We start from the raw sequence: 13,345 nt of genomic DNA, 5'->3' as shown, positions 1-13,345 counted from the left end.
CGATCCCACCGCAGCATCACAACCAGAAGCTCTGCAGGCGAAGACCACACAAAAATTGTTCTTTACAAATGTATTTTTATATGTTAACTATCAAGTCTTGTGTGATGGATTAAAAACAAAATAGCTTGTCCGATATTAGGTCGTGACGATCCGATCGTCTTAGAAAATCAATCTGCATTTATGCAACAACTTTAATAGGTAGAATGTAAATGTGTGCATTATTATACTCAATAAAGTTTTTGGTTCATATCCTTTATTAAAATGGATTTAATGCATATAAAGCCACATCTTCTACATAAAACATCACAATTGTAGTGTGCATGGACATGTTAAATTTCTGTATTATTATACTCCATAAATATGTTGGTTTATATCCTCCTTGGGAGCAGATTTCTCGCTGATATAGTCACATCTTTCAGATAGAATATCAAAATTCCAACATGCATATCTTCTAGATAGCATCACACAATCTTGTATTTGACTATTTTTAGGTCTCATCTTTCCATGTTATAAGATATCGCGTAGCCTATTCTGATGTGCATCTATTCCATTCTCGTGTACATGCTTTTGTGATTTTTCATTCCTGAAGAAATGGGTGACATCAAGGTGCCAAGACTGTTATGCGTTCTACTACTCATGCCACTTCTTTTAGTTCCTTGTAAGTATTATCTGGAACCTTCACATGAAGAACAAGGCACTTCCTAAATGTGTTCTAAAAGAATTTCCCACTAATATGTGGAATTCCTACTTCATGCAAACTAATTTTATCCTCTTTTTGGATGGAACTTCATAGGATCTTAATCTTTTGTACACCATATTATGTGGTTGTTTTGTAGGCTCAGAAGCCAAGACCTGCGAGGTAGCTAGCAGGACCTATCTGACAATAGCATGCAGGGTGGATCCATGTGCTAAAGCCTTCCACAAGGAGGGCTTTACCAAGGGGTTATGTTACATATACCCACCATTTACAATTCTTTGTATCTGCGAAAAAGAGTGTTGAACAAAAAAACGTTGCAATTCGCATAGGATGTGTTATGTAACGAATAATAAGGTTGGGTAGTATGATGAATTAATAATGAGCAATGACAGAAGTTGAGTCTATACCAAATATTCCTTACTTAGTCTTAAAGTACAACTAGGAATGCTCACATGAAAATATAACAAAAGCAATCTAATCATGATCCGCAGCACCAGCATCAACATCTTCACCATATGCGCCAGTATGAATCTTCACTATCAATGTCCTTGAACGTTGGCTTCTTTTTTATCAACTCATATACTTGCACACGCCGATAGACAATCTTTTCTCCAAGCTCATAGGTGTGTTTGCCCTCTAACATATCATAAACATCTATGGCACACACTACATTAGTAGCAGTGTAAGAATCATTTGGTTGTGCAACTTTGTTAAATGAATTACTCTGCTCAAACTATTTTAATATTATCTAGTATGGCTTACCTGCAATGGTGTCTTCCAAGAAAAAAAATATGTGTTGCTTGATTTGCCAAAATATAAGGCTCGTCGGTGCAGTACGACACCTTGACATTGATGGCTTCATAAAATTCACCAGATTTGGGTTTTGAGATCATGATAAATTGGTTATACGAACGGCAACATAACAGAACCATGCACGGATGAATTTCCAAATTAGAGATACATACTGCAACAAAACAATGTCTGCTATAATAGCACACATTTTAGTTCCCACCTTTTCAAGCGTATTCGTGCTCATCACAACAATGTTTGGTGTCTTCTTGCCTTCGTCGTGTGCAAGGGTGCTGTAGAGCACACATCATCAACAATGCAAGATGCATAATGACTTACCCGAGTACCAGGACCCATTGCTAGTGCATAAAGGGTATCACTAACTGCCTGCCCCTCCTCTCGCATCTTCTTAACCTACGGTTAGAAAATAGACAAGTTGATCACCTTCTTTTACTCAATATATATAAAAACTTATAGTGCAATTCAAATGCTTAGACGGCTCTTAAACCATTTCACACTACTGGAATCAACTACTTTGCCATCTGCCAGCTCTTTGCCGTCAGCTAGCAGACGGCAAAGAAGCTCTTTGCCATGAGCTACCCAAAAGCAGACGGCAAAGAACTGGCTGATGGCAAAGAAGGTCTTTGCCATCAGCCAGTTCTTTGCCGTCCGCTAGCAGACGGTAAATATTCTTTGCCGTCGGCTAGCAGACGGCAAAGAGGGGGGGGGCACTGATGAGCTGCTTAAAAAAAACTTAACGGCCCTCCTCTTTGCCGTCTACTAGCAGACGGCAAAGAGCAAAAAAGCGGACGACAAAGGTGGGCGGACGGCAAAGAATTAACATATCTAACGGCCGCGCCCCACCCCGCCCCTCTCTCTCTGTTTCTTTCCCTCTTCACACGCGCGCCGCCGCCCCCACCACTCGCCGCCGCCCCGTCGCCCCACCACCCCGCCGCCCCACCGCCCCTCCCGTCCCGGTGCCACCGCGGCCCCGTCGCCCCCGCCACCCTGCCGTCTCGGCGCCACCGCGCCCTGCCCCCCCCATGCCCCACTGCCCCGGCCCCATCGCCACTACCGACCGGCGTCGTCGCCCCACCACCCGGCACCCCACCGCCCCCCGCCCCATCTCCCCCGCCGCCCTGCCGTCTCGACGCCGCCGCGCCCCGCCCCCCCTCGCGCCCCACCACCCCGGGCCCGGCCCCGTCGCCACTGTCGCCCGCCGCCGCCGCCCAGGCACCCCGCCCCCTCCTACCCCAGGTGAGCTCAACCTCCTCTTTTTTCCCTTTTTTTTCTGTTTTTTAGTTTTAGGTTTATGTTTAGTTTAGATTTAGTTTTAGTTTTAGTTTTAGTTTTAGGTTTAGTTTTAGGTTTAGTTTAGTTTTAGTTTAGTTTAAGGTTTAGATTTAGTTTTTTCCTTTTTTTCTGTTTTTTTAGTTTTAGGTTTATGTTTAGTTTAGATTTAGTTTAAGTTTTAGTTTTAGGTTTAGTTTTAGGTTTAGGTTTAGGTTTAGTTTAGTTTTAGGAAAGAAGAAGAAGAAAAAAAGAGGAGAGGAGGAGAAGAAGAAGAGGAAAAAGGAAAGGAAGAAGAAGAAGAGGAGGAGGAGAAGAAAAAAGAAGAAGAGGAAGAAGAAGAAGAAGAAAAAAGAGGAGAGGAGGAGAAGAAGAAGAGGAAAAAGGAAAGGAGGAAGAAGAAGAAGAAGAAGAAGGGAAAAAAGGAAGAAAAGGAAGAAAAGGAAGAAGAGGAAGAAGAAGAAAAGGAAAAAAGATGAAAAAACCCCGACCCCGACCCGGCACCTCGACACGACACCCCGACCCCGAGACCGCGACACCCCGACCCCGACCCCGACCCCGACACCCCGACCCCGACCCCGAGCCTGACCCGACACCCCGACACCGACACGGCACCCCGACCCGGCACCCGACCCGACACCCCGACCCCGAGACCCCGACCCCGACACCCCGACCCCGAGCCTGACCCGACACCCCGACCCCGACAACCGACCCCCTGACCCCCTGACCCCGACACCCCGACCCCGAGACGACAACCTGACCCTCGACCCCAAAACAGCACCCCGACCCCAACACGGCACCCCGACACCGACACGACACCCTGACCCCCTGACCCCGAAACAGCACCCCGACCCTGACACGCCACCCCGACACCGACACGACACCCCGACCCCCGACACCTCCCGGAAAGGTGTTCTTTGGCCTTCCAGAGGCCGACGGGGTCATATATTTGTGAATTATTAGTTAGGTCATATATTTTTTGATTTTGTTATGAAAAACATCATATATAATTGTGTTGATCGGGTAGTTTTAAATGTGCAGTTGTTTCATCGCTGCGAGCTTTGGTGTTCGACGACCTCGCCGTGCGTTTGACGAGCTCTGCCCCTTCGTTCGTGGGTGAGCACAAATGACATGTCCTCCCCCATTAATTATTTGATCTATTCCGATGAAACTTGATAGCTAGCTATATATGTGTCTTGAATCATCAGTATGCGTAACCAATATGTGTCTCCCGTTCGAAAGCGTCATAGTTATAAATATGCATGCATTTGCATATTTATAACCTTGATTCTTTCGAATTGTCCAACGCTATCCATGGACAGGCCGAGTATGTGTAGATTGGGTTCGTTTTCCCATATGCTTTGCTCCGGATCCGACGCATAAATTTCGTCAGTGCCTCCCCTGTTGTTCTCCGGGTACACATCCTCTCTGTTTATTGCAGAGACGTGTATCAGGAGAACAGCGGGGAGGTGCTGCCAAAATTTTGCGTCAGATCCGGAGCATAGCATGGGAAAATGAACCCAATCTACACATACACGGGTGGGATTAGGACCTATCATTACCTATTAGAGTGTAGGTTGCATGGACATAATAAAATTGACAAAGTAGATCAACTGATGAATATATACATGGTGAATTACATATATAATTGTTGTGTGTCTAGTAGCTCTGAAAGTCAAGATGAGTGATCGTGCGTGGATGTATACCGGTCACACTAGTCAGAACAAATGGAGCGCTGAATGGTTCACAAAAACCAAGGGGTTTGTGCAAGCCGTATTTGCAAATGGCCAGAGGAAAACCTGGTGCCCCTGTTTTCGGTGCGGCAATTGGGAAAAGAGGACAGAGGATGAAATGGGCAAACACCTGCAGAAGAGTGGTTTTACGCCCTATTATACGGTGTGGACATTTCATGGTGAGTCTGCCCAACGTGACCGAGCTGAGGTGGATCGTCGTCGCACCGATGAGCATGGTACCGGGATGGAAAACATGGTGCAATACTATGATGATGCTCGGGATTCGGAGAAGGAGATGGAGGAATCTACAAAGACCTTCAATGAAATGTTGGAGTCTTCAAATCGTCCGCTCCACGAGCACACTGAGCTTTGTCAGTTGGATGCCATCTCACAAGTAATGGCTCTGAAGGCTCAGTTCAACTTGGGCAGAGAATGCTATGACGCAATTATGACAGTATTTGGACGCTTTCTAACCAAAGGCCATGTAATGCCTGCAAACCTGTACCAGTCGGACAAAATCCTCCGTGCACTGAAGATGCCCTATGAGAAGATACATGCCTATGAGAAAGGATGTGCCTTATTTAGGCTTGACTATGCGGACTTGAACTATTGTCCCATTTGCAAGTCTTCCAGGCATATTGTGGTAGATAACGGTATGGGTGAGAAGACACAGAGACCAAAATCCCCGTTAGTGTTCTTCGGTATATTCCAATCGTACCAAGACTTCAACATCTTTTCATGGTCGAAGAGACGGCCAGACAGATGACATGGCACAAAACAGGCAAAAGAGCCGAACTAGATGCAGATGGGAATCTGATGATGGTACACACATCGGATGGTGTTGCGTGGAAAAAGTTTGATGAATTACATGTTGACAAAGCGGCAGATCTGAGGCATCCTTGAGTCAGCATCAGCACGGATGGGTTCAGTGTGTTTGGTATGACGGCATCCCAATAAAGTTGTTGGCCCGTATTTGTCTTTCCACTCAATCTCCCCTCAGACAGATTATGCAAAGAAAGAACATTTTCCTGACATTCATAATTCCAGGGCCCAACTATCCGGGGAAAAATATGAATGTGTACATGCAGCCGCTTAAGGACGGATTGCAAGAAGCCTGGGATAATGGGTTCAAGACATACGACGCCTATAGCAAACAGAACTTCATACTGCGTGTCTGGTACATGTACTCGACACATGACTTGCCGGCGTATGCGCTATTTGTTGGCTGGTGTGTGCATGGAAGGTTCCCGTGCCCCACATGAAAGGGAGCTCTTGAGTTTCGTTGGCTTCTGGCCGGTCGCAAGTTTTCTTGCTTCTACATGCATAGAAAGTTCCTGGATCCTCGCCATAAGTTCAGGAAAGACAAGAAGAACTTCATCAGAGGTAGAGTTGTCAAAAACTTTGCACCACGTGCATTGACAGACCAACAGACCCTGGATCAGTTACACGCTCTCGAGCCAGATCCACAACGTCCAGGGTACTTCAAGGGGTATAATACTAAGCACGCGGGGACTCACAAAACATGCTTATGGGATCTGCCTTACTTCAAAGACCTCCTTTGCCCACACAACATCGACATCATGCACACTGAGAAGAATATCGCCGAGGCACTTTTTGGTACATTGTTTGGCATAGATGGGATGTCAAAGGATAATACTAAGGCTAGAGTCGATCTGGAGGCGCTATGTGATAGGCCGTTACAAAACATGAAAGAACCGAAAGGAAAGCAGAACTGGACGAAGCCAAAGGCATGGTTCAATCTTGGAAGGCTAGCTATGAGGGAAATTATCTTGTGGGTGCAACAGCAGTTGATGTTCCCTGATGGGTATGCAGCGAATCTAAAGAGAGGAGTGAATCTTGATAAATTGAAGATATTTGATCTCAAGAGTCATGATTGGCACATATGGATTGAGCGGGTAATGCCGGTGATGTTGCGTGGCTTCATCCCTGAGGATGAATGGCTAGTACTAGTAAAACTCAGCAATTTCTTCTGTGTTCTTTGTGCGAAAGAACTATCACCTGGCGTGCTAGAAGAAATGGAAGAGTTGGCGCCGGAGTTGATCTGCAAGTTAGAGAAGATCTTTCCACCGGGCTTCTTTAATCCAATGCAGCATTTGATTTTGCATCTCCCGACCGAGGCAAGATTGGGGGGGGCGTGCAAAATGGTTGGTGCTACCCAACTGAGAGGATGCAGAAGACGCTTCGAGAAAAATGTAAAAATAAACGTAGAATTGAAGCATCGATGGCTGAGGCATTCATCACAGAGGAGGCGGCAAACTATGTAACAGCACACTACGAAGCCAAAAATCATCATTTGCATAATCCGAAGCCTCGGTACAATGCTGACGACCCTAAAAAGGGTGGATCCAACCTCAGCCTATTCAAAGGGAATCTCGCACCAGTATCTTTGGATAACGAAGAATGGCGGACCATTTCGTTGTATATCTTCAACAACCTGATAGAAGTGCGGCCGTACATCGAGTAATTCTCGGTACATTGTTTTGCAACTTCTATTTCCTTTGAACTGCTCTTATTCCTGGATATGTCATACAGTCCATACGTCGCCATATTCTCGTATGGAGCGGAGATCCAAAAGGATTCCATCGAAGAGTATGAGCTTCTCACAAAGCAAGGAGGCGGCTATCCCGGTTTCATCTCTTGGTTCAAACAAACGGTACTTTCTATTAGACAATTTCATTTCATTCGCTAATTTGTGCGTAATGCAACAATCCTTTCATATTAAACTTGTAGGCTAATTCAGAGTCTATGGACGCCGAATTGAGACAAGTCACTAATGGTTTTGACTATAAGGTCCGTTCATTTGACAAGTACGACATCAACGGGTATCGCTTTCGTACCTATGGCAAAGAGCTATCTATGCCGACCGAAAGTCTACAAATTGTTGTGTATCTGCTATCGGCGAAGGAGGTACCGAGTATTATGGGAGAGTTGAAGAAATTTATGAACTTCTGTTCTATGGTGAAAACCCACCGAGTGTCGTAGTCTTCAAATATTATTGGTTTCAGCCGAAGGAGACTAGAAGGACTCATGAACATATAGGGCTAGTTGAAATCAACCAAAGCACCCATTTAAATGTTCCTGATGTCTATATTACGGCTCAACAGGCGACCCAAGTATTCTATCTACCGTGGGCCTGCCAAACTAATCCAAATCTGAAAGGTTGGGATGTCGTTTATGATGTGCCGCCACGTGCTAGACTTTCTCCCCCAAAGGAAGAGGATTATGAACCTCACATTAATCCAGACACATATGAAGGAGAATTCTTCCAAGAGACACATCTTTCCAAAAAGCGTTCCAAGAACCGCTATACTTCACCCCAAAACATTGAAGTAGACAGCGACAGTGAATCCGACATCACCCCAGAGGAGGAACAAGAAGAGTCGGAACAAGAAGAGGTTACTGCTGCGGATGACCTATCAATGCTTGACCGATTACGTCAAGGTGGCCTTGCACATGTTGATGCCAATGAACCCTATGAGCCCATCATTGATTATAATGATGATGATGATTATGCATTTATTGATGATACTGATCGAGATTATTAGTAGTGTCAGGTATTCAATTTTTTTATGTTATACTTGATGATGATACACTTAAGTGATACACATATTATTATTCATGTCGGTACTTTTTTTATGTTGTACTAATTTCGTTTATTCTTTGTCATGGCAGGTGTTGAAAGATGGTGGGCGCTGGTCGGGAGCGCGCCGAGGCCCCTTCTTCGTCGGTGCGTGGTGCGAGGTCTTCCATTCCACACGCACCTCCCCGCCGAGCATTGCTGGACAGTATGGCGACACTGCCGGGCCCTTCTTCATCGACCGCCGTGCCCAGTAGGGGATGAGGTAAGAAGAAGAGAGGAGGTGGAGCACGTGGTCACGGGAGAGGAGGTAGGGTGACTCTTACGGCGCCTTCCTCGCTGCCACCCCCAGCTGTTTCACCCGAGCACGTGACTGCTAGGGTGGACTCGTCCGAGGAGGAGGCTACACGGACTCCGGTCCACGAGCCTCTAGTCCACGGGTCTTCGGCCCACGAGCCTCGGGTCGACGGGACTTCGGCCCACGAGAGTTGGGCCCACGAGACCCCGGAGGAGCACACGTCTGGATGGGGTACCTGGTCGGGTCAGCCTGAGGAGCCGAGTGGCCATGCTCATGATGGCGGGGAGCCGACTGATATTGAGGAGCAGAGGGCAACGTCTACCAGCATGGTGCTACACGGCTCCCGTACGTGCCGGTGACCCGCGAGCAGAGGTGGTTGATTTTCCCTGATGGGGAGAGGTAAGTGCATTTAATCTTTTTGTACCTTCCGCATTCATGTTTCTTCAAATAACTAATGCATTGGCCTTGTCATGCTGCAGGGGTTGGGACCACCATGGAAGTGTCCGCCGGCCCAACTCCGTCCTTGGAGTTCTAATTCAGCAAAACTTCCCAGGGTTTGTCACGTCGCCTGGTGAGGGTCGGCTTCCAGAGGTTGGATTGAGTTGGGAGCACTACTTGGCTGCCCCGGCCCCGCCGGGTGAGATTATCGACGGTGTCTTGTGCAAGATGAGGGCAGATGTGGTGATTAGAAAGTTCTGGGTAATTTCTCCTTTACACAATTAAAAATCTTCAACTAGCTAGTTATTAATTGTACTAATCAATATTGTCTCATTTAATTGCAGACATTCTACAGGTGTGAGGAGGGATACGAGGAGGAGGCGGCAGATGTTATCGACAAGGAGTGCAAGCGCCTACTTCAGAACTTACGGCATGAGGTTCGGGTGCAGGCTGTTCGAGACTACTACGCTCGGTGTAGTATCAAGAAGCCCAAGCAGGAGTGCCGCGATAAGTTCTTGAGTAAGGAGCAGTACATGAAGGTAATTCTTAAGGCCTTGTACTTACTTCCTTCATTTAGTAATTCATAGCCATAGCGCTCAAGTTTCTATTTGCTAACTTAGGCCCCTCCGAGATGGTGTGCGGATCGGATGGATTGTTGGGAGGTGTTGGTCAATGCGTGGTGCTCAAAAGAATGGCGGGCCACCCACAATGACGCCAAGGACAAACATGCCCAAATGGAAGGTGTGCCACACCACCAAGGCAGCTCCAACTTATTTCAGTACGGGCGGAACTGGGTATGTGGTTTGCTTCATGATTCATGCAATTCATTCATCATGCTAGCTTTAGCCCTTTAATTACTAGTTTACTTTGTTTCTATCTTCCAGGCAAGCTACAATAAGGCGGATAAGGTGCCAGAGGTGTACGACCTGTATGCCATGGCCCACACTGGCCCTTACAAGAAAGTCAAGGCATTCTCTACGTCTGACCTCGATGATCCAAAGAACTTCACCAACATCTCCGCCCATGACAAGCTCGTGCAATATAGAGATCAGGGGAAGGCGAGGAAAGGGGAGGACTTTAACCCGAGCCAGGGTCCCATTGATACAGAGCTGCTGATGATATCTGTTGGCGGGAGGTCCCATGGCTCCATAGCCATGGGAGATGGACTTATCCGTTGTCCTAGCACTCTCCCGGAGATCAAGGCGCACCAGTCGAGCTCTGCTCCTGAGATAAGGCCTCGTGAACGGTCAGATTACTAACTAGTATGACTCTGTTGTGAAAACCAAATGTGCAGTCTGTGTGCGAGAAGTCCGGTCAGACCGCTCCGCCGATGCTAGTGATTGCTCCTGGGAGCACGACGAGTTTAATTTGAATGGACATTACTTGCTAGTCTTAACATTTGAGTGTCATAATGCTAACGAGACATTGGAAATGATCTTTGGTGCAGCTTAACTCCAGAAATTCATCGCACGATCCTTCTCCAGCTACCGGCGCGAGCCAGCCCACTCCTACACCTCCCTGATCATGGTAAGTTTCTCTAGTGTTTTTCTTAACAAATGCATAAAGACCTAGACTTAGCTTTATTTCCTCCAATATGGTTACCATAATGACCTAGAGTTAGCTTCTTTTCCACCAAAATGACATAATAAACTTACTGACCTCATAAACCATCCATTTTACCTAAGTTAGCTCTAAAACGATATGTACTTAGCTTATTATGTCAAAAATTTCATAATTAGCTTAGTTAGCTCATAAACGATCCATTTTACCTAAGTTAGATCTAAAATGACTCATTTTACCTTAGTTAGCTTACAAGTGATCCAATTTATCCAAGTTAGCTCTAAAATGAGCCATTTTACGTAGATTAGCTCCTAAATGATCCATTTTACCTATGTTAGCTTTAAAATGACCAATTTCACCTAGGTTAGCCCCAAAATGACCCATTTCACCTAAGTTAGCTAAAAATGATCCATTTCACCTTAGTTAGCTCAAAAACGTGGCATTTCACCTTAGTTAGCTCATAAACGACCCATTTCAACTAAGTTAGCTCCAAAATGATCCATTTCACCTAGGTTAGCTCATAAACGACCCATTTCACCTAGGTTAGCTCATAAACGACCCATTTCACCTAGGTTAGCTCATAAATGACCCATTTCACCTAGGTTATCTCATAAACGACCCATTTCACCTAGGTTAGCTCATAAACGGCCCATTTCACCTAGGTTAGCTCATAAACGACCCATTTCACCTAGGTTATCTCATAAACGACCCATTTCACCTAGGTTATCTCATAAACGACCCATTTCACCTAGGTTATCTCATAAACGACCCATTTCACCTAGGTTAGCTCATAAACGACCCATTTCACCTAGGTTAGCTCATAAACGACCCATTTCACCTAGGTTAGCTCATAAACGACCCATTTCACCTAGGTTAGCTCATAAACGATCCATTTCACCTAGGTTAGCTCATAAACGATCTATTTCACCCAACTTAGCACATAAACGATACATTTCACCTAAGATAGCTCATAAACGATCCATTTCACCTAGGTTAGCTAATAAACGATCAATTTCACCTACGTTAGCTCATAAACGATCCATTTCAACTAATTTAGCTCATAAATGATCCAGTTCACCTAAGTTAGCTAATAAATGGCATATACTTCTTCTTCTAGTCTTCTTCTTCTTCTATTCTTTTTCTTCTAGTCTAATTCTTCTACTACTCTTCTTTTTCTAACTTTCTTATTTGTCATTTTGCAGGTTTCATTCACTTCACGGAAGCCAGCTTGCTATGATGGATTGCTTGTTTTTTTTCCTTTGATGCACTTCTTGTATTCTGCTCGCTTGCTATGATGGAATTAACTTGCTATGATGAAACTAGATTGCTATGATGAAACTTTGCATATTGTAATATGTATGGATCGATGGAACTATGTGCAACCTACTATGTATGTATGGATGGATATATATATGTGCTGGATATTTATTATGTTGGATATATATGTGCTGGATATTTATTATGAAAGAGTCCTATGATATATTTGTTGTGATAATTGTTGGATATAAGAAAAACAGAATAAAAAAGAGGCAGTGCAGGCTCTTTGCCGTCCGCGGCAGACGGCAAAGACCCCTCTGCCATCGGTGGCAGACGGCAAAGGGGGCACGTGGCGCCCACCTGTGCTTCCTGAGAGATGGGCCATTTGGCAAATTTGCCTACTGTGGAGGATGACAAAGCTAAGCTGATGGCAAAGACTTTGCCTTTGTCGTCCGCCGTGGCAGACGGCAAAACACAGCGGGCGTTGACGCATTGCTGACGTCAACTGGCGGACGCAAAGAGGCGCTCAAATTTTCTGTCCGCTGGCGGACGGCAAAGGCCGCCGTTAGCCGCCTAACGGACTAACGCTGGCGGACGTCCAGTATTTTTTCGTCCCTCCTCTTTGCCGTCTGCCGCTGTAGGCAAAGGACTCTTTGCCATCCGCCATAAAAAGTAGACGGCAAATGACCTGTTTGCCGACCCAGTCTTTGCCGTCCGCCGCGGACAGCAAAGCTCTTTGCCATCCGCCGTCCGCCATCCGTGCCTTTGCCGTCCGCCGTGGCAGACGGCAAAATACTGGATTCCTGTAGTGTCACAAATCCTTCCCTAACCCATTTCTCATTGTTTCTTGGATTTTGTGCCAGTAACTCCTCTTCATACATGTTGCAGAACATAGTGGTCGCGTCAAACATCAAATATATAAGAATGTGCTGCAAGTGTAGTAGATTATGTTGTATAAGTTGTAGTACTTAACACCTACTTGGTATAAGGCAGAATCTCAGGGTAGTTATTCAACACATACTAATGGAACATTGAATACCATGGTATACGCAAAGTGTTGTGTATACGTGCCTCATCAAAAATTATTTAGTGTGGGGAAGTGCTAACCAAACCCAAAGGTATACCTCGGTAAAAAGCTTAGTGAAGGAAGTACAAGCCATAGGATATGAAAGGAGAAATCTACCCCAGAAGATCCCCGAAGAGGCCCCTAACAATAACCATGACATATTCATGGGTTGAATGCCCGAGCAGACGGCACACGCATTGGCTAGAAGGGGTGGCATTGTAGAGCACTCCACTGACCACACCCGTCAGCGGCCCAGTCACTGCCGAACCAGTACGTAAGTGGAGGTGTAATTCTAAAATACGTCTTCACTGTGCCCTCAGTGAATTTTCTAATTTATGTTACTTCTCTAATTTTTCTTTATTCTATTGACTAAGCTTTGACCAGGAATAACTCCTAAACCATAAGTCCCAATGAGGTTATACATTTTGCATTATTTTTCTAATATTATTCTCATTTAGTGGGAATAATTTGATATTTATTTGAATTGTCTAGATACTGCTGGAGAGAATTTGATTTTTTAATTTGTTTTTTATAATTATTTCTAGAAGGAAATAATCTAGGACGTGAAGGTAAGTTACCACCTCCATTTGTTGATGGAATTGCGAGGCCATGGGTTCAA

General features: G+C 45.4%; 1 long non-coding RNA gene across 1 annotated transcript; it reads left to right on the top strand.

The window, feature by feature from the left end:
- The first annotated feature begins 408 nt into the window (after window positions 1–408).
- On the top strand, window positions 409–1,108 carry LOC147965547 (uncharacterized). Its single transcript, XR_015607504.1, has 2 exons — window positions 409–658; window positions 837–1,108. It is a non-coding gene; the product is annotated as an uncharacterized LOC147965547 (long non-coding RNA).
- The last annotated feature ends 12,237 nt before the right edge of the window (window positions 1,109–13,345 follow it).

This window comes from Triticum urartu, chromosome 6A (assembly GCF_056163025.1).
Source record: "Triticum urartu cultivar PI428250 chromosome 6A, HENAU_Tu73, whole genome shotgun sequence".
Taxonomy (NCBI): Eukaryota; Viridiplantae; Streptophyta; class Magnoliopsida; order Poales; family Poaceae; genus Triticum; species Triticum urartu.
The sequence above is the reverse complement of the archived record's forward strand: the minus strand, read 5'-3'. Positions and strand labels throughout refer to the sequence as shown.